This window comes from Salvelinus fontinalis, chromosome 26 (genome assembly GCF_029448725.1).
Source record: "Salvelinus fontinalis isolate EN_2023a chromosome 26, ASM2944872v1, whole genome shotgun sequence".
NCBI classification, from domain to species: domain Eukaryota; kingdom Metazoa; phylum Chordata; class Actinopteri; order Salmoniformes; family Salmonidae; genus Salvelinus; species Salvelinus fontinalis.
The window spans coordinates 30,489,384-30,510,786 of NC_074690.1; the positions used below are offsets into that span (position 1 = coordinate 30,489,384).

Genomic DNA, 21,403 nt, shown 5'->3' on the forward strand with positions numbered 1-21,403 from the left:
TCAAGAGAATTCAAATTATCCACATGTCTCAGATGTCTTACCGTGGCACAAGAATAATTATTTGACTACTGGTATTTTTCTGAAAACACAAAGGAAGATATTGGATTTCACAAAGGGATATTTAAGAAAAAGATGTCATGACAAGGTTTTCAATTCCCAGAGGGCTTAAGAGGAGTTCATGTTCGACATTGGTAACATATTGTGTTTTGTTATCATAGCCATAGACGTTGTGGAAGCATAAGCAGCAATATAAAATAGCCAATGGGCCGGTCTAAATAAAGAACATTTAGGCAGCAATATTAACCAGGCGGCAAGTGTCATGCAACACGGGCGGAGGTCTGTCACAGGTGACAAGCTTTAGATCTCGCTGAAAGATCATAGTAATGATACATAATGGAGGCAGAGGCAGTAACTGCGGATTAGTACGAGGCCACGGTCATTGGCCTTGTTGATGTTTATGTTGATACTATCTTAACATTTTGATATATGTAAGTGAAAAAAATTTGGATAAAAATCTAACATTTTAGATAGTATAAACAAAATGTTGACTGGAATGGGCTTCCATAGGTTCTCCATTATCACCTACCAACAGCCAGTTAAAACTCTCCCCTTAACTGCAGTCTTGTTGACATGGCATTGTGTCTGAGGACAAAGATAACCCTGTCAAATTCCTGCAGAGTGCCTCTCACTGATTGAGGAGGACAGCTTGTGAGTCATGGTGGGTTTTAAGCTTTCAGTGTCCAGCCATTGCCTACGTGTAGGATCAACTGTAGCAGATGACCATACCCAACAAAGGTTTCTTTCACATAAAGACAGAGTGACAGTTGTATCTTGTAACCCATCAATATGTTATGTTCCATTTATGGTGTGGAGTCAATGCTGAGCTGTGTACGGTCAGGGTTATGGCTGGTTTTCTCTGAGTCAAAATATTTACATCCCGGGAATTTTGTCCATCACATTTGATGACGTGTCGAAGGAATAAAAATAATAAAGTACTCCCAAAGTGAGGAAAAGCAATGAAATGTAACTACTAAAAGTAAAATAGAATGTTAGTAACTTCCACCAATCGTCACAGCCTTTCAAAAGGTCAAGAGGTTAAAGATGAGTCAAGTGCTGGTAACAAGTTTTAAGATTATTTATCTTCTGATAGCTTCCCCAGGCCTGCAAATGACAGCTGGCGTTAGGGTGGCAAATTGAAGTGAGAAATGCCATGCCACTGCTAAAGACCCTGTGAAGATAAAATTGACCTTCCTATCACTCTGCCCAAAGTCAAACCAGCACAGACTAAAGGAAACATGAGAAAATATAAGAAAGCTCGATGCAAATGGGGCATTTTAGTTAGTTTAATTCATTAAAATGAGTGACATACAGTAGTAGACTTGTTACGTGCACCATCACCATACCTACCTCCTACACACATGTATATACGTTCATACACTCAAAGGTTTTAAATATTCCACTTGTCCAACCCCTTAATTGTGCCTATCACTTGTAACATTCTGTTCCTGAGTGCTCTTTGAGCCCTATTCACAGGAGTCCAGACACTTCTTGACATTTTAACCTTATATGAACAATTGGCAGGTTAACAACACCATGTATTTTATTAGCCTGACGGCTCTGCTTTGTCATTGAGTCATGGATAACTGCATACATAGAGTGTGTCTGAAAGTGGGTGTGTCAACAGAAGTGGGAGGATCAACAGAAGTAGGTGTATGGAAAGCTAATGGGCAGATTTGTTGCCACTCAAGACAGTTTTGCGTGGCTGATTGGGCTACACGACGAGTCGATTGTTGACAACTGCAACTAGCATTTTAGCTAAGCCTAACCCTAACCCTTTTCCTAACCTTAACCTCATTCTCCTAATCTGCCATGTTAATTATCCTAACCTGCTACATTAATTCTACTAACCTGCTACATTAATTCTACTAACCTGCTATGTTAATTCTCCTAACCTGCTACGGTAATTCTCCTAACCTACTATGTAAACATTAAGTTGACCCGCTGTGCACCTGACTATGGCCGGTGATGTTACACACATCGCTGTTGATCCACCCACTTCTTTTGCAATGCCCACTTTCAGACCCACTCCAAGTATGGATTACCCATACTTGCTGTCATTCTCTACATACTTCAGTCTGAGACTGCCATCATTGAAGTTGTTTGTGGTGACGATAGGCACAAGGGGCATTGTACAAAACAAAATAATCAGCGATTGGATAGTCTGTAATCAGTCAAAGCCAATGACAAATTTTCAAACCCATATGTGTTCTAGCTTTGGCTAAACCCATCGGTTTCTGAACCAATCAGACAGTCCCGAATGTGTTCACATTGGGAGACGGGTTGGGGAGGTACTCAGATCCAAACTTATTGCAGAGAAGAAACTAACGTTCGTGGGCGTGGCGTAGTGTTTGGCCAGAGCAAGGAGTGTGGGTAGCCAGGCAAGTATTTTATAGGACTGCCTTGTAATTGCCCTCAAACTCAAAGAATGAATGCAATGCAATGAATCTGTAAACACTTCCTAAGGGCAAATAGTTATCATATATTTTAATAGCAGGGAGCTACAAGTCACCACAAATAGGTGTGAACATGTACCTTTATCAAGCATGTTATTTAAGAATAGCAACAATAGCGACCATAGTGGGGAAAAAACATGTTAGATTGTTTAGTCGTTTAAATGTCAATCAATGTGTCATCATGAACATGTCACATTTATTTTTCCTAATCACTTATCAAATACATCTCTGTACACTAATCCTCAACAGATATTTTCTCCCCACAGCTACTGTACAAGGTGTCAGCATGTTCACTGCTGATGGATTCCTGTTTCTCCAATGGGGGTTTCTGATGGCCACAACACTGTGTTGACAGAAGTGACAGAACCTTGGCGAGGGACAGCAAACAGCACCAGGACAGAGACCAACAGGCACTGACTACTTAGTATTTTTACTATGGTATTTTATGAGAGACTGATGTCAAAATCAATAGGCACAAAATTAAATGCAGAGTGGCAAATTACACAACATTAATCTTATTTTTATTGAATTAGAGGATGTCAACCTTCCTATCAGCATGAGGATATCTGTGGGTGCAGAGGGAGTTAATATACCTAGTTGTTCTATTATCATGATCCAGACACTATGTTTGTTAACAGCTATACTATTTCTTAAATATTAAACTGTAAGAGTGTGGACTAGATGATCAGATCTGTAATGAACAAAAATATAAACAAAACATGCAACAATTTCTAAGATTTTACTGGAGGCGGCTTATGATTGGAGACAGTTAATGGTAGAGAAATTAACATTAATTTCTCTGGCAACAGCTCTGGTGACATTCTTGCAGTCAGCATTCCAATTGCACTCTCCCTCAAAACTTGAGACATCTGTGGCATTGTGTTGTGTGACAAAACGGCACCTTTTAGAGTGGCCTTTTATTGTCCCCAGCACAAGGTGCACCTGTGTAATGATCATGCTGTTTAATCAGCTTCTTAATATGCCACACCTGTCAGGTGGATGGATTATCTTGGCAAAGGAGAAATGCTCACTAACAAGGATGTAAACAAATTTGTTGTAAGGGGTGCGTGACTGGCTGCAGGGAAGTCAGGCGCAGGAGAGCAGAACTGGGTAAAAACCGGAGCAGTTTAATAGCAAAACCAACGGCACCCAAAACAACAAAATACGGGTACAAAATAACCCATCGCGAAACAGTCAGAGTGCACAAGCACTTTCAAACAAACAATTCCACACACAGACATGGGGGGAACAGAGGGTTAAATCCACGACAAGTAATGAGGGAATGTAAACTAGGTGTGTGGGAAAACAAGACAAAACAAATGGAAAATGAAAGGTGGATCGGCGATGGCTAGAAGACCGGTGACGTTGACCGCCGAACGCCGCCTGAACAAGGAGAGGAACTGGCTTCGGCGGAAGTCGTGACATTTGTGCACAGAATTTGAGAGAAATAAGCTTTTTGTGTGTATGGAAAATTTATTTCAGCTTATGAAACATGGGACCAACACTTTACATTTTGCTTTTATATTTTTGTTCAGTGTATATTATTTCCAATTTATATACATTTTGACAACTTATTTTTTAGATCATAAAAACTTAAACATTGTTTTAATGGCACTTTTCCAAAAACATTGTATCAAACACAGCCACAATCGAGAAGTATTGTTGTTGAGGAGTGGGATAGGGATTTATTGTGACAGACCAGCTGCTAGTGTAATTATGCTGCATGGCATTGTGAGAAGCCTAACTATCTGAGGTGGTTTATTGCATGAATTTGACACCCTGACTGTTGAGCTTTCCTTAATGCTCTATTTTGAGAACAAGAGAGTTGTTTTATCTCTCTCTCTATTTTAGCTATCATCACCTCACATTTCAAACACTTAAGCCCACTCAGCCAAACCTCCCGCCCACCCACACCCCATGGCTTTTCTGTCTGTCCACCCCTGCTTGGCCTCTCTCGGGTTCCCTGCTAACTCAAACCTTATCCCAATGCCAACGTCAAAAAGGGTGCTTGACCTCAGGATCTCAGATAGCCTCATCACCCTCCAACTCTCTGAGATAGTCAAGGATATAGATAAGTGACTATGGTAAGAGTTGGCTAATTAACTAGGTAATGTCCTACCTTTATCAGAAATCAAGGTAAGACCCAGACACGTCAAATTGACAATGGTTTAATATTCCAACATGGGCAGGCAATAGACAGGTCAAGGCAGGCAGGGCTCAGTAAACCAGAGGTGGGGCAACGGTACCGGACGGCAGTCAGGGTCAGGGTAGGCAGAGGTCAAACAATCCAGAGGTGGGGCAAAGATACAGGTCGGCAGGCAGGCTCAGGGTCAGGACAGGCAAGGGTCAAAACCAGGAGGGCAAAAAAAATAGAAACTCGGAAAAACAGGAGCTGAGAACAAAAAAGCTGGTTGATTTGACAAACAGGCAACGGACAAACAGAGAACATAGGTATAAATACACAGGGGATAATGGGGAAGATGGGCAACACCCGGAGGGGGGTGGAGACAATCACAAGGACAGGTGAAACAGATCAGGGTGTGACAACCTTATACACTTTTGTTTATTTACGTAAAAATAGGAAAATATTATAAATGGTAAAATTATTATTATTATTATTAACGTCTTAAAAATGTCAGCAAGCATTCAACACGTGGGTGCGTATGGAAACAGTAGACAAAGGGCTGTGAGACATAGGTTTGGCTCTGGACACATGAAAGGTGGCATGTATATGAAGGGTACGGGGCAACAGAAGATGAACAGCAGAGGGGCTAATAATCTTGGAGATGGGAAATGGGCCGATAAACCGGGGGGAGAGTTTGTGGGAATCCACCCGGAGGGGCAGATATTGGGTGGATAGCCATACCTTCTGCCCGAGACAATACCGGGGAGCCGGGGCCCGATGGCGATCCGCTTGTCATCGATACCTGGAGGTGGTCTTGAGGAGGGCCGACCGGGCTCTCCTCCAGGTACGACGACAGCGGCGGATGAATGAACATCTAGGCAGAAGGTACGCCGACCTTTTCTTCCTGTTCGGGGAAGAGCGGGGGCTGATACCCCAGGGAGCACTCAAATGAAGATAGGCCTGTGGCAGAGCAGGGAACGATACCGGGGTGTTGCGGGCATACTCAACCCACACCAGCTGCTGGCTCCAGGAGGTGGGGTTGGCAGAGACCATGCAGCGCAGAGTAGTCTCAAAATCCTGGTTTGCCCGCTCCGACTGGCCGTTGGACTGGGGGTGGAATCCAGAGGACACGCTGGCCAATGACCCAATGAGAGCGCAGAACGCCTTCCAGAACCGGGACAAGAACTGAGGCCCCCGGTCGGAGACCATGTCCACGGGCAGTCCATGGATCCGGAAGACGTGCTGCTCCATGAGCTGGGCCGTCTCCTTGGCCGCTGGTAGTTTGGGGAGAGGAATAAAGTGAGCGGCCTTGTAAAACCGGTTGACCACAGTCAGGATGGCAGTGCTGCCCTCAGACAGGGGGAGACCTGTGATGAAATCCAGGGATATGTGGGACCAGGGATGGTGAGGGACAGGCAGTGGTTGCAGAAGACCAGCCGGAGCTTGCCAATGAGTCTTATTCTGAGCACAGATCATGCAGGGGGAGACAAACGCGGCGACATCTGGAAACCATCGTAGGCCACCAAAGCGTTCTCGCACGAAGGCCAGGGGCCGACGGGATCCCGGGTGACAGGCAAGCCTGGAGGAATGGGCCCACTCCAGGACCGCAGAGCGGACAGCGTCAGGCACAAACATCCGATTATCAGGGCCCCTCCCCAGGGTTCGGCTGGGACCACTGCGCCTCCCGGATCTGTTTCCCTATACCCCAGTTGAGTGCCGTCACCAGGCACGAGGTGGATAGGATGGTCTCGGGCTCCGGGATGGTAACCGCGGGGCTATAGTGGCGGGACAGTGCATCCGGCTTGACATTCTTGGATCCTGGCCGGTACGAGAGGGAGAAGTTGAGCTGTGTGAACAGTTGGGCCCATCTGGCTTGCCTGGAGTTGAAGCGCTTGGCGGTGCGGAGATACTCCAGGTTCTTATGGTCGGTCCACACGATGAATGGTTGTTCCACCCCCTCCAGCCACTGTCTGCATTCCTCCAACGCCATCTTCACCACGAGAAGCTCACATTCCCCACATCGTAGTTCTTTTCCGTGGCATTGAGGCGGTGGGAGAAGAAGGCGCAGGGATGTAGCTTGAGATCCAGGGCAGAACGCTGGGACAGGACCGCCCCCACTCCGACATCAGAAGCATCGGCCTCCACCATGAACTGACGGGAAGGATCCGGATGAACCAAGATGGGAGCTGTGGTGAAGAGATGTCTAATTATATATATTTTTTTACAATGTTCAGCTATAGCTAAAGTAGAAAATCCATAATCAGTAGTTCTACTTTACCAAAGCTTGCAGCAGCTGCACCCTCCATTGACATCCAGCAGCTCTTGCTCAGCCAGCTTGCGGCCTCTTTCAATCTGTTCAAGCTCCTCAACCTCTGCCTGCATTAGATTGTTACGTCTCTCTACAATGGCAATGTTCTCTTTAAGATCATCATTGGAATGGAGAGAGTCAGGTACAGGTACCCCCACCACACTCCCCCCTCTCTCCCGAGATTTCACTCGCCTCCAGGACACATGCACTGTTGGGGCGAGGGACTCTGAACTTACAATGGCTAGCCTCAAGTCGTTATATTGTTTTCTTGTGCTTTATGCTATTTGCCTCAAGGCTCCTGCATGCTTTATTGACTATGAACTTGCTTGTTAACCCAACCGTGGGACAGACTATGTTTGTTCCCACACTCGGGACTCTGACACTCTATTGGTAGCATGGACTCTTGGCCTCCCATCCTATTCTAACCACCTCTCGCTGGCTTTGTATTCATGTTACTTGATGAAATTTCTGTACAATATGATCTTGTTGCCTTCTAATGCACATTCAAATGTCATAAATCAACACTGCAGAGCTCTCCCTGTTCTCTGCTGTGCCCTGATTGTATTACTGCTGATGATATCTGGAAATGTGCATGTACACCCTGGCCTATCTACTGTTGCTATCCCCAATTCTGACTTGTGCTCTGTTATCTGATTCACTGATTTCTGTTCTCATAAAAGCCTGAGGTTTCTGCAGCTCTAATCCAGATGTGTTGGTCATTACTGAGAAGTGGTTAAGGAAGAGTGTTTTGAACACTGATGTTAACCTTTCTGGTTATAACTGGCCTGTACCCTACCCGCCTTAAGCTCTCTCCTGGCCCCTTACACTAAGTCTGAATTTGTCCTGCTAGGTGACCTAAACTGGGACATGCTTAAACCATCTGACCAAGTCCTAAAGCAATGCAACTCCCTAAATCTTTCTCAGATTATTACCAATCCCACAAGGTATGACTCCAAACACCCAGAAAAGGCTACTCTCCCTGATGTTATCCTCACAAATAATCCTGATAGGTATCAGTCTGGTGTTTTCTGTAATGACCTTAGTGATCACTGTTTTACAGCCTGTGTTCGTAATGGCTGCTCAGTGAAACGACCTGTCCTGATTTGTCATAGGTGCTTGCTAAAAAACTTTAATGAGCAAGCCTTCATTCATGACCTGGCCTCTGTAAATTTGTATAGAATCAGCTCTGTCGAAAATGCTTGGACCTTATTTTTTAAATATTTTCAGTGGTATTGTTCACAAACACGCCCCCCATAAAGAAAATTAGAATTAGAAACAGGTTTACCCCCTGGTTCAACTGTGATCTTGCAGAGTTACTCCGCCTCAAGAATTCCATTTGAAGAAAGGCACATGCAGACTCCGGCTGACTGGCTCTCGTTCAGGCAAATCAGAAATAAGTGCACTCAAACTATCCGGAAGGCCAAAGTTAGTTACTTTAAGGAGCAGTTCTCTCTCTGTGGGTCTAACCCCAAGAAGTTCTGGAAATCGGTTAAAGACCAGGAGAATAAACCCTCATCCTCACAGCTGCCCATGTCCCTTAATGTTGATGATGTAGTTGTTACTGACAAGGAGCACATGGCTGAGCTGTTTAATCACCAGTTCATTAAGTCAGGATTCCTATTTGACTCAGCCATTCCTCATTGCCCGTCCAACATTTCCTCATCTCCCACCCTTTCTAATACGACCAGCCCCGATGCTCCTCCCTCTTTTTCCTCTGCCCCGCTACAAAGGCAGGCAGTCACTGAATCTGAGGTGCTAAAGGGAGCTCCTTAAACTTGACCCCAAAAAAACATCGGGGTCAGATGGTTTAGACCCTTACTTCTTTAAAGTTGCTGCCCCTATCATTGCCTATCTCTGACCTTTCAAACCTATCTCTCCTCTCTGGGGAGGTTCCCATTGCTTGGAAGGCAGCCATGGTGCATCCTTTATTTAAAGGGGGGGGGGGGGGGGGGTCAAGCTGATCCTAACTGTTATAGGCCAATTTCTTTTTTCTCCTGTTTATCAAAAGTGTTAGAAAAACGTGTCAATAATCAACTGACTGGCTTTCTTGATGTCTATAGTATTCTCTCTGGTATGCAATCTGGTTTCTGCTCGGGTTATGGATATGTCACTGCAACCTTAAAGGTCCTCAATGATGTCACCATTGCCCTTGATTCTAAGCAATGTTGTGCCGCTATTTTTATTGACTTGACTTGATACGGTAGACCATTCCATTCTTGTGGGCCAGCTAAGGAGTATTGGTGTCTCTGACGGGTCTTTGGCCTGGTTTGCTTAACTACCTCTCTCAAAGAGCACAGTGTATAAAGCAGAGGTGGGACCAAGTCATTGTTTTACAAGTCACAAGTAAGTCTCAAGTCTTAGCACTCAAGTCCCACGTCAAGTCCTAAGTCAAGACAGGCAAGTTAGAGTCATCTCTCAAGTCAAGACCGTCAAGTATCAAGTCAAGTTTCGAGTCCTAAACAAGTCATAATGTGCTCTTCACCAAATGTAATACCATTTCATATTTTTATCAAGAGTAATTGTATATTACATTACGCAAATCATGAATGCTTTTAAAAATGTATATTTATTACTTTCCAAATAAACGTTATATTTCCATGGAAATGCATGGATAGCCATGAGAAAGACCCCCCCCCCCAATAGTGATCGACTATCGAGGATCGCTATGGGGCGCCATCGGGCAATGTAGGCTTGTACACAATCGGCCAACCCTAACACACACACACACACACTCTCTCTGTGTGGTTACAGTAGGCTAACGTATGTCAATGGTTTTAGGAAAAGCAATAACATCAGGCAGGATTTAGGCTACCAACTGCCTAGCCAGTTGTAGCTCAATCTTGGGTGCAATGATCACGTTCCCGCACTGACTGACTGTGTGGAGGCTCATTGACGTAACGTTACGTTAGCTTACATGATACACCAGTAAAGTAATAAAATATATAGCTGTCGGCAATATTAGCCACTACTTACCGTTCTTTGTGCAGCTTCAAATGTCAAACAATGTTGGAAATTGTTGCTCCTCCATCTGTAATTTTCTTCCCGCATGTTTTGCAAGTTGCAATCCGTTTTTTGTTGATACAGCGTCGTCTTTATATCCGAAAATAATACTTTTGGGTATCATCTTTCCAAGGGCTCCATCTGAATTCACCCACCGACGTTCCTCTGCACTGGCACGCACAACTGTAATCCGTTAAATGAAGAGTTGATGCGCTGCACACTTTTTTAATAGCCTAATTTTTTATATTTGGGCTTGGGGAGGGTATCAAGTCAGGCCGAGTCATAAGGCTCAAGTCCAAGTCAAGTCACGAGTCATTGGTGTTATAGTCAAAGTTGAGTTGCAAGTCATCATATTTGTAACTCAAGTCTGACTCGAGTCCAAGTCATGTGATTTGAGTCCGAACCTCTGGTATAAAGTCAGAACATCTGCTGTCTCAGGCACTGCCTGTCACCAAAGGAGTACCACAAGGCTCGATCCTAGGCCCCACGCTCTTCTCAATTTACACCAACAACATAGCTCAGGCAGTAGGAAGCTCTCTCATCAATTTCTAAGTAGATTATACAGTCTTATACTCAGCTGGCCCCTCCCCGTATTTTGTGTTAAACGCTTTACAACAACGTGTTTTAGTGTCCAACAAGCTTTCTCTGCCCTTAACCTTAACCATTAACCTCCAAAACAAAGGTCATGTGGTTTGGTAAGAAGAATGCCCCTCTCCCCACAGGTGGGATTACTACCTCTGAGGGTTTAGACCTTGAGGTAGTCACCTCATACAAGTACTTGGGAGTATGGCTAGCACCTATCAAAGCTGCAGGCTAAAGTTAAATCTAGACTTGGTTTCCTCTATCGTAATCGCTCCTCTTTCACCCCAGCTGCCAAACTAACCCTGATTCAGATGACCATCATACCCATGCTAGATTACGGAGACATAATTTATAGATCGGCAGGTAAGGGTGCTCTCGACCGGCTAGATGTTCTTTACCATTCGGCCATCAGATTTGCCACCAATGCTCCTTATAGGACACATCACTGCACTCTATACTCCTCTGTAAACTGGTCATCTCGCAAGAACCACTGGTTGATGCTTATTTATAAACCCTCTTAGGCCTCACTCCCCCCTATCTGATGTACCTACTGCAGCCCTCATCCTCCACTTACGACATCCGTTCTGCCAGTCACATTCTGTTAAAAGTCCCCAAAGCACACACATTCCTGGGTCGCTCGTCTTTTCAGTTCGCCGCAGCTAACGACTGGAACGACCTGCAATTAACACTGAAACTCTTCATTCAAAGACTCAGTCATGGACACTCTTACTGACAGTTGAGGCTGCTTCGCGTGTTGTATTGTTTTCTCTACCTTCTAGCCGTTTGTGTTGTTGTCTGTGCTCAATAATGTTTGTACCATGTTTTGTGCTGCTACCATGTTGGGCTGCTGTCATGTTGTGTTGCTATCATGTTGTTGTCATCTTGTGTTGCTACCATGCTGTGTTGTCATGTGTTTATGCTTTGCTATGTTGTTGTCTTAGGTCTCTCTTTATGTAGTGTTGTGGTGTCTCTCTTGTTGTGATGTGTGTTTTGTCCTATATTTTTATTAAATGTTTAAAACAAAATAGGTCTATGTCACCGGCCTTTAGGAGTCACTGAACTGTCTCATTATGAACACCTGATTCCAATTCCCCTGATTAGTAATTGTATATACGTGCCCTCTGTTCACCATTGTCTTGTCGGTTATTGTTCCCATGTCCGTTGGTCTGTGAGTACCTGTGCTTTTTTATTTTGGCTTTCGTGCTGCATGTATTGTGCACTTGTTATTATGGGTCTCGTCCCGTGTATTGTTGTGCATTTGTTATTACGGGTCTCTCCCCCTGTAGTGTATTACGGGTCTCGTCCCTTGTATTTATTAGAGGTTTAACCTCGCTCTTTTCTTTGGGTTACATCCCTGTGTTTTTGTATACGGGTTTGTATTGGGCCTCTTCCCCGTGACTTTTCACGGCATGTTGTGTAGTTTTAGGTGGAGTATTAAACCCCCCTGTTATGAATTCCTGCACCTGTCTCCAATCATTTTTACAGGGTTCTCCTATGGGGACAGTATACTGTTGTATTTACTGTAGTGTTTTTGCAGACTGTAGTACTGTATACTGTAGTATTTACTGTAAAGACCGACGCTGGAGTAGAGCAGCAGGTACGGGGAGTCAATATTTAATAAGTAACAGACATGGAACAAGACAGGAACAGCGTCAGCACACGGGTAACACAACGACATATGACAATTAATCCTGAAGCGAGGAACAGAACTTGAGAACAGACAGATATAGGGGAGGTAATGACACAGGTGACTGAGTCCAGGTGAGTCCAATAATTGCTGATGCGTATGACGGGAGAAGGCAGGTGTGCGTAATGATGGTTGCATGAGTGAGTAATGCTGGGGAGCCTGGCGTCTTCGAGCTAGTGGTTTGTTAGAATGGAAAAATGCTATCTAATCTCTATATAGGATTTCACATCATCCACTTGTTGCTCTCCCCTGTGTGAAATATCCCATCACTCACCTCTTGGACAGTTTTCCCTTTGCCACACTCATTCCCTACTTTTACCTGTGGGTGACAGAGACCCTTTATGAGGTCAGCAGAGTTCAGGCCCATAAGATATGATACTTTGTCAGCACCTGGGAAAGACAATCAGTGAGTTGTAATGCTTTACCTATGGATTCACAGAACAATGCTCTGCTTTTGGCTTTTAGCCTGCTCTCACATTCCGTTCCATCAGCCTCTGCCTGCTCCTCGCACTGTTTCTGCTTGAACCTCATATTGCCATAGTGCATGATAGCACCAGTCAGCTTATACACTGAGTTTTTCTTCTTTCACAGTAAAGCCCAGCAAATCAAAAGCAGTATGTGGAAGATGAGAAAAGCACAGCAATTTAGTAGTGAGAATTAATTCCAACAAAAAAAACAACACCGATATTTCTGGACGTTATGATGCTCTGCTATTGTAGATATTATTATTTCAAACCAAGAACAGGGTAGGCTACAATGTTTACTTGACATATGCAACATAAATCCATATTTTGGATTGACAACATAACAAGCTGGCTTGAAATTCAGCAAGACCACACTTTGTTTCCCAAACCAAAGAATTACAACTGTAATACCTAAATTCAGGGGCCAGAGTAATGGTAAAGTAACTCACATCTGTTCCCAACATCAGCGTCATCAATAGACAACACTTGTCTCCCCCTGGGAGATGAAGGTATAGTCATATGGATTAGCTGTCACCAGCAGCGTCTCTGTATTCCCATGAGAGTGGGGAGAGAGACATAGAAAGACAAATGTAAACATGCTATTACATTATTACACTACACAAATTAATGTCAATGCATCATTGTTATCTAATTGTGGTACTGACCCAGTAATTCAGGTTTCTTGTTTGACAAGATCTGATAGAAGACGTCGAAGTCTCTCAGCCTTCAGCTCAAAAGTGACACAAGACTTTCCAGAAGGTCTGGAAAGAAGGAGATTTAGAACCGTAGAAAAGGACATTTCTTTCAGCCACTTTCTTTGGACATGTCTCAATTTTAGCAGAAGTGAGTTTTCCTCTAGTGTCAAAATTAATCCTGATAAATTTACCCGAAACATAAAATGTTTGTTAGTTTATTTTCAGGTGATTAATGCTGTATTAAATCAATCTGAATATCTATCAGAAACTCTCAACTCTTGAGGAGTTGTCATTTCTAATGGTCTTGTCATTACCAAATGCCTCCAGAGCTGAGTTAGCCTGGATGATTTGATCCTTAGTTTCCTTAGAATGTTATAGAAACACATATTAGTGTCACGCCCTGATCTGTTTCACCTGAACTTCCCATTTCACTGACCTTCCCATTCTTGGTCTGCACCAGTGGAGGCTCCTCAGAGGAGGAATGGGTGGACCATCCTCAGTGAATTTCATACACATTTAAATTGTAAAACATTCAACATTTATACTTTCTAGATAAAACTATACTAAATATAGTCATGTCACCAAATAACTGATTAAAAAACACTATTTTGCAAATAAGGTCTATAGTAGCCTCAACAACACTCTGTAGGGTAGCACCATGGTGTAGCCGGAGGACAGCTAGCTTCCATCCTCTGGGTACATTTACTTCAATACAAAACCTAGGAGGCTTATGGTTCTCACCCCCTTCCATTGACTTACACAGTAATTACGACAACTTAAGGCTAGAGGACGTCCTCCGATCAGAACTCTTGCAGCATGAACTGAAATGTTGTCCACCGAATCAAATATTCACTGAAAGCATAAGCTACAGCTAGCTAGCACTGCAGTGTATAAAATGTGGTGAGTAGTGGACTCAAAGAGAGAGAGAATAGTTGAACAGTTTTGAACAAATTCATTTCTTCCAAAATTAAGGAGAAGCAAGAGAAAGAGTGTCTTTTTTTCTCACTTTTACTTACTTAGCTAGCAAATGCACCTACCTAGTTTAGCGTACTGAAACATCCTGCTCAAACAGAGGGATGCTATGTTAGCTAGCTGACTATGACTTTCTAACACAACACTGGAACTCTTCCAAGTCAAGGTAAGCTTTTGGTATTACACATTTTTTGCCACCAGGGCCCGCGGGTGTAACTGCTTACTGACTACACTAACGTTACTGCATGACTGTAGCGGGTGTACTAACGCGTTAGTTCTATTAGCTATGCTGACTATGATGTTACTTTAGCTAATATGGTGACAACAATGTAGGCTGTGTGTGGCGGTTTGGATTGGAAAGTTTTTGTTCGCCTCGTCACATACAGCTGATGTGTTGTGCGTTTAAGTCCACAAGCGAAGTGAAGAAATACAAAGTGGCTGTTATGAGAGTGAACTCTATTTACGTGTGATTCATTACGCCGATTCTGTTGAAAAACGTTTCTTAAACGGAACAAAACGGGGATAAAAATACCTGAATTTGTCCAATAAACTCTCCTTTGCAACTGTTGGACTAGTGATTATACCCTAGATCAGCTAGATGCAGGCAAGAGTGTGCAAGGCGGTACTGAATGTCACTGTCTGTCACCTCAAATTTGTCTCTCAACCTGTGTGCACCTACGTTGCAAACTTTCATCATAGGCTAGGTTGTAGCAACCTCATGATGGGTATAGGAACATTTGAGAATCATGTAGTAGCCTAAATCTATTGCTGTTACATTGAACTGGGTGAATGGAATATAAATGAGTCATCCAATATGCTGTAATAGAAATAAGGCCGTGCTCATTGAAAATAGTCCTCCCTCATCTTAAACGGCACTGACTGCCACTGGTCTGCACAGTGACCGAGTCACCTTCGCGGCTGGTGACGGACGCCTGGACAAACTCCTTCAGCATTTCCACCATATATTCTCGTGTCTCATTACATCCCCAATCCTTTGTCAAAAGCATAGCAATAAATCATACAATTAGATTTCGATGTATGTAACAATCACACAATAAAAGTGTATGGAGTGTTAATTTACCCTGAACACTGCTAAGAGGTGGATAAGGAAGGATGCTTCAGAACTGTATCCCTGCAATAGTGGAGATCAAATATATAACCTCTGTAGGCCCTGGCCTCAAAGGCCAAGGACACTGTAACCCATGACCCCCCTACGCACAAAACAAGCACACGCACAAACCTCACAATCACCCACTGAGACACAAGCTACTCCTGGCTCCAGAGGGACATGCAACACTTGCCCAGAGGAGTGCATTGTTATCTGTCTACCTCCCTTGACCGGCATTCCACAGCTCCATTGTGATTTTATGAGGTAATGTCCAGGGAAATGCAGATGTCTATGCTGTGAGTCACACATATACAAGCACTCATTACTATCCCCAACACTTCATCTGTCACTGTCAGTATTGTTCTTTTTCATCTTCTTTGTTATCTAGGGTTTAATATAAGTCTCATTTTGGCCCATCCACCTTTCTATATCTCCATCTGTCTCAACCCAAGGGGAACGGCAGGGATGGCCGCGTTCACAGCTGAATGTGCATGTGACAGTGCTGGTGTAAATCCTCATTATCACTCATCCAACTATTTGTTTTGAAAAGGTCACATTAACTGATTGAAACACCTAGCTGATCTAACACATACACTTGCGTTAAAGTGTTGCTATGATCTTGTTATTATGACTCCACATTATTTATAGCAATGTGATTTGGGACTTTCCCATTCCTCTCTGAAATGCTACATAGGAAATACAAACTTGACTCTCACTCGTCCAATGATAGCAGAGCTAAGGGAGCAATAACTTTAAATTAACACTTGCCTCAGTGTTACCTGCTTAGAACACCAGGCATGAACTCTTCATTAGCCGATCATGCTCACTGTGCTTGCTGACCCGGGCCATGCACAGACCTTTTGGGGCAAAGTTCCCGCAACAACAGTCACAGACTCTTTGAGCAATTATTGCAAGAAGAAGGGAAAGTAGCGCAATCTGATGAGTAAATCATTTTAGAATAAATATTTTGAACAGGAATAAATGCTGCACTTATGAACAACGACCAAAACAATTCCAGTCAAAATAGAATATTGTAATTAATACTGTAGCCCACCATTCCTATTGTCACGATCGTCGTAACATGGAAGAGAGGAGGACCAAGGCGCAGCGTGATAACAATACATCTTCTCTTTTTATTTAGGACGAAGACGAAGCGAAACGAAGAACGCTTTACAAACTAAACAAAAACAACAAACCGACGAACGTGACGCTATACAAACAATAAGTGCAGACACAGGCAACTTACACATAGACAATCACCCACGAACTACCTAATGACTATGGCTGCCTAAATATGGTTCCCAATCAGAGACAACGATAGACAGCTGTCTCTAATTGAGAACCAATCTAGGCAACCATAGACATACATAACCCTAGACTACACACTGCCCCATAAACATACAAAACCCCTAGACAATACAAAACACATACATCTGCCCATGTCACACCCTGACCTAACTAAAATAATAAAGAAAACAAAGATAACTAAGGCCAGGGCGTGACACCTATATAAAACCCAAGCCCATTTGTTTCCACAATCCAGAGGTACAAAACTTGCAACCCCCCCCCCCCCCCCGTGCACATACGAACATGCTTGCACAATTGCTGCGCAAACGTAGCCTATCATTACAGACAAAAACAATGATGCATTTTCAAAAAGCAAGATAGGCTACAGAAATACAATGTGTTTTACAGCAGCATTTGGAGCTGAAAGTCATTCATGTTAGCAGCCAATATCATCAACTAGGGATATGTCACTTCCCTGGAGTCCAGAGCAAGCAAAATCATACGGCTTACTTGTAGCGGACGATGCAGGACAGATGGAAAGGATGTTCTTTCTGGCAGAACCACACCATCACTTTGGAGGGCAGCTTGCCAGCAGAGTGCTCGTTGCCAGCCATCATAGACTGATGTCTTGATCACATACTGTATGCCTGCTGGTTTATAATGCTGGTATCAAAAGGTGAACAAGTATCCAGAAATACATTTCTACATTTGACTAAAATATATCACATTAGGGTTGAATAATATTGACTGTACGGACATTTTTCACAATTCAAATAATCAAACTTGAAGGTATCAGTGTATTTTGCAATAAACTGTCTTTACCCAAGTTATTTCACAAAATAATATTTACTATTTAAAATGCAGATACCAGCTGTCAGTACAGTTGGTGCATACATGATGGCCAACATTACTATGCTGGACATTTGCCTGCGCAGTGGAAAAAGACACACAGCTTGCCACATATTTGCTACCTTTATTATACCTTTGACATTTTATCACATGAGCTTTAATTTTAATCTCTACATGACAATTAGCTGAGATTCACATCAGAAAGAGTGCCGTTTTGGCGGAACACCAGATTTGCCTGAGGAGACCGCTTTCATCCCTTCAGGACAAGGGAAAGGGGGGTACCTAGTCAGTTGTCCAATTGAATGTATTCAACTGAAATGTGTCTTCCACATTTAACCCAACCCTCTGAATCAGAGGTGGGAGTAGAGGGAAAGCCATACCTTCAATTTCTTAAAGAAGAAGACCTACTGTACAGGAGCAAATCAGACCAATACAATGCCGGAAGCTGCTATATGCATGGAGATTTGAAGGTATTACATTTTGCTAAAGATTTACAAGTACTGTACTGTTGAGAGGAAATGTTTGGAATTGTATTACTTTAGTTGAGCAACTATTTTACTTCCAAGGACAAGCAAGGAGTGACACTGCTGGTGCCATCAACGATATATCAATATTTGAGCCATTAAGCCCTTCCCCTTCAGTTATCCTCCACATCCAGCACAACCCGGTCAACAACGAATATGACCAGTACTTTAGACCTGGACATCTGGCCCGGAGAACTTCACTGTCCCTTGGGGCAAAATGTGCATCAGCCCTCGCCAGAGGCACACTGCCAACCCCTGGAGAACGAAGAGAGATGGTGAGAATTACAGTAGTGTAACGGCAGTCCTCCCCCTCTTCATCTGAAGAGGAGGAGTATTGAGGGAACCAAGGCGCAGCGTAGTGAAATGACATATTTTTATTAACGAAAACACGAACTTGACTAAACTAACAAAAACAACAAACGGTGTAGACAGACCTAAACGACGAACTTACATAAAACAAGAAGAACGCACGAATAGGAAACATAGGCTACACAAACCGAACAAACCGTAAACAGTCCCGTGTGGTGTACAGACACAGACACGGAAGACAATCACCCACAACGAACACTGTGACAACGCCTACCTAAATATGACTCTTAATTAGAGGAACGCCAAACACCTGCCTCTAATTAAGAGCCATACCAGGCAACCCAAAAACCAACATAGAAACAGAAAACATAGAATGCCCACCCAAACTCACGTCCTGACCAACTAACACATATAACAAACTAACAGAAATAGGTCAGGAACGTGACAAGTAGGTGCAATGAGAGTTGTTGAACCTAATCCAACCAGAGCAGATTGCCGTATAACAGTACCCGAAAAGTTTTGCTGATACAATGAAAGATGGCTCTACAATTGGGAGTGGCTATGGATCCCCGTTAAACCAGATGAAAACATGCATTGAGCATAAGAATCGTGATAATCCTCTAGTACGGCTAAGAAAGAGAAAAACACTCAGTGCAAGGCACAAGCTCTGGACTGGGAACTGTCGCCGGAAGCTCTGGACTGTGGAGGCGCACTGGAGGCCTGATGCGTAGGTCCGGTACAGGTGGCACCGGGCTGATGACACGCACCTCAGGGCAAGTGCGGGGAGGAAGCACAGGACGTACCTGACTGGGGACACGCACTTCAGGGAGAGTGTGAGGAGCAGGCACAGGACGTACCTGACTGGGAAGGCGCACTGGAGACCTGGTGCTTAGAGCTGGCACAGACAGTGCCGGAATGATGACACACTCCGCACGGTGAGTGCGGGGAGCTAGCACAGGACGTACTGGGCTGTGGAGGCGCACTGGAGGCGCACTGGAGACTGGTACCGGACAAATGACACGCTCCTCAGGATGAGTATAGGAAGCTGGCACAGGTGGCATTGGACAGCTAACACGCTCCTCAGGACGAATGCCGTGCATACTACGCCAAACCAACAGCTCTCTCTCTTCACTCTCCTCCAATTTAATCAACAACTCCTCGAAGGTCTCATAATCTCCCCTCCGTTCACTCTCCTCCAATTTGTCCAACAACTCCTCGAAGGTTTCTAACTCTCCCCTCCGTTCACTCTCCTCCAATTTGTCCAATAACTCCTCGGTCTCTGACTCACACCTCAACTTCGGTTTAAAATGATGTGCCAAATGTTCAAAATATGTGAATTGAAAGTTATAGAAAGATCGTTTTATATCTTTCAGGTGTCAGCCACAGCCACCGATGTGGAGGGATCAATTCCCCTGCCGGACTCACTAAGACTGATTGTTCAAGGTAGTGTATCCAATAAGACTTTCTGTGTGAGTAATTGTTTTTAGAGGGGGCCTTACAATCGCAAAGTTTCACAGAAGTAATTGTGAAACATGTAAGTGATCTGATTTCAGGGGACATGATGACTGCTGCCAAATGGATGATAAGCATCGAGAAGGAGGTTGTGATGACGGTTCACTCAAACTTTGTGGAAGCGCTGGCAACTTTTTTTTGCCTCATTCCACACCTTCAATATGCAATACCAAGAGGAGGCTTCACGCACCCTAAAGTTCATCCAAAGGTAAACAAAAATATGCTTCTTCCTTGGGAGAATTCCTTTGGGGTCGGGGGCTTTAAACTGAGGCATTTTGTGTCACAGCTTGGTTTGACAGGTTAATTAAATCAATATAGGTTGATAAGTTTGAAAGACTCCTTTGTCAGAGCGTAAACACATAGCGAAGTCATTATTTGAGCTGGGGACAATGCACAGATGTAATGTAGCACACTTCAGACACTATTGAAGACATTAGGGGACCTTATCATCTTTCAAAAATGTGTGTGCTCTTTGTTTTCACAGATGTTTTGCTGGAATCAATGCATCCACTGGCTCGAAGACAGCCACAGCAGAGGTCGTCAGCAAGAAAAGCGGAAAGGTAGTGGAGAAGAAGAGCCACACAATGAATGTGTCTGTACTCTGCTCGGGAAGATAATGGACTATAAGCTATAGGCTAGTTCCCATTGGCCATACATTTAATTTATTTTAGTCAATTGTGACCTGCTCAAGTACGTTTGGTTTGTCACTGGGGTTGGCTCTTTTTTTGTGTTTAACCTGTCTGGCTCTGGCGTTCCGCTAGCGGAACTCCTCCCACATTCCACTGAAAAGGCAGAGCGCGAAATTCAAAATATATTTTTTAGAAATATTTAACTTTCACACATTAACCAGTCCAATACAGCAAATGAAAGATACACATCTTGCGAAACCAGTCAACATGTCCGATTTTTTAAATGTTTTACAGCGAAAACACCACATATATTTATGTTAGCTCACCACCAAATACAAAAAAGGACAGACATTTTTCACAGCACAGGTAGCATGCACAAAGCCAACCTAACTAACCAAGAACCAACCAAACTAACCAAGAAACAACTTCATCAGATGACAGTCTTATAACATGTTATACAATAAATCTATGTTTTGTTCGAAAAATGTGCATATTTGAGGTATAAATCAGTTTTACATTGCAGCTACCATCACAGCTACCGTCAGAAATAGAACCGAAGCAGCCAGAGTAATTACAGACGCCAACGTCAAATACCTAAATACTAATCATAAAACATTTCTGAAAAATCGATGGTGTACAGCAAATTAAAGACAAACATCTTGTGAATCCAGCCAATATTTCCGATTTTTTAAGTATTTTACAGCGAAAACACAATATAGCATTATATTAGCTTACTACAATAGCCTACCACACTACCGCATTCATTCATCAAGGCACGTTAGCGATAGCAATAGGCACGTTAGCAATAGGGAATAAACCAGCAAAAGATATTAATTTTC

The 21,403-nt window shown here is 43.5% G+C and overlaps 1 pseudogene; it reads right to left on the minus strand.

Annotated features, from left to right (window-relative positions):
* Positions 1 to 12,438: 12,438 nt before the first annotated feature.
* On the minus strand, positions 12,439 to 17,355 carry LOC129824611 (myosin-7-like; annotated as a pseudogene).
* Between the last annotated feature and the right edge of the window lie 4,048 nt (positions 17,356 to 21,403).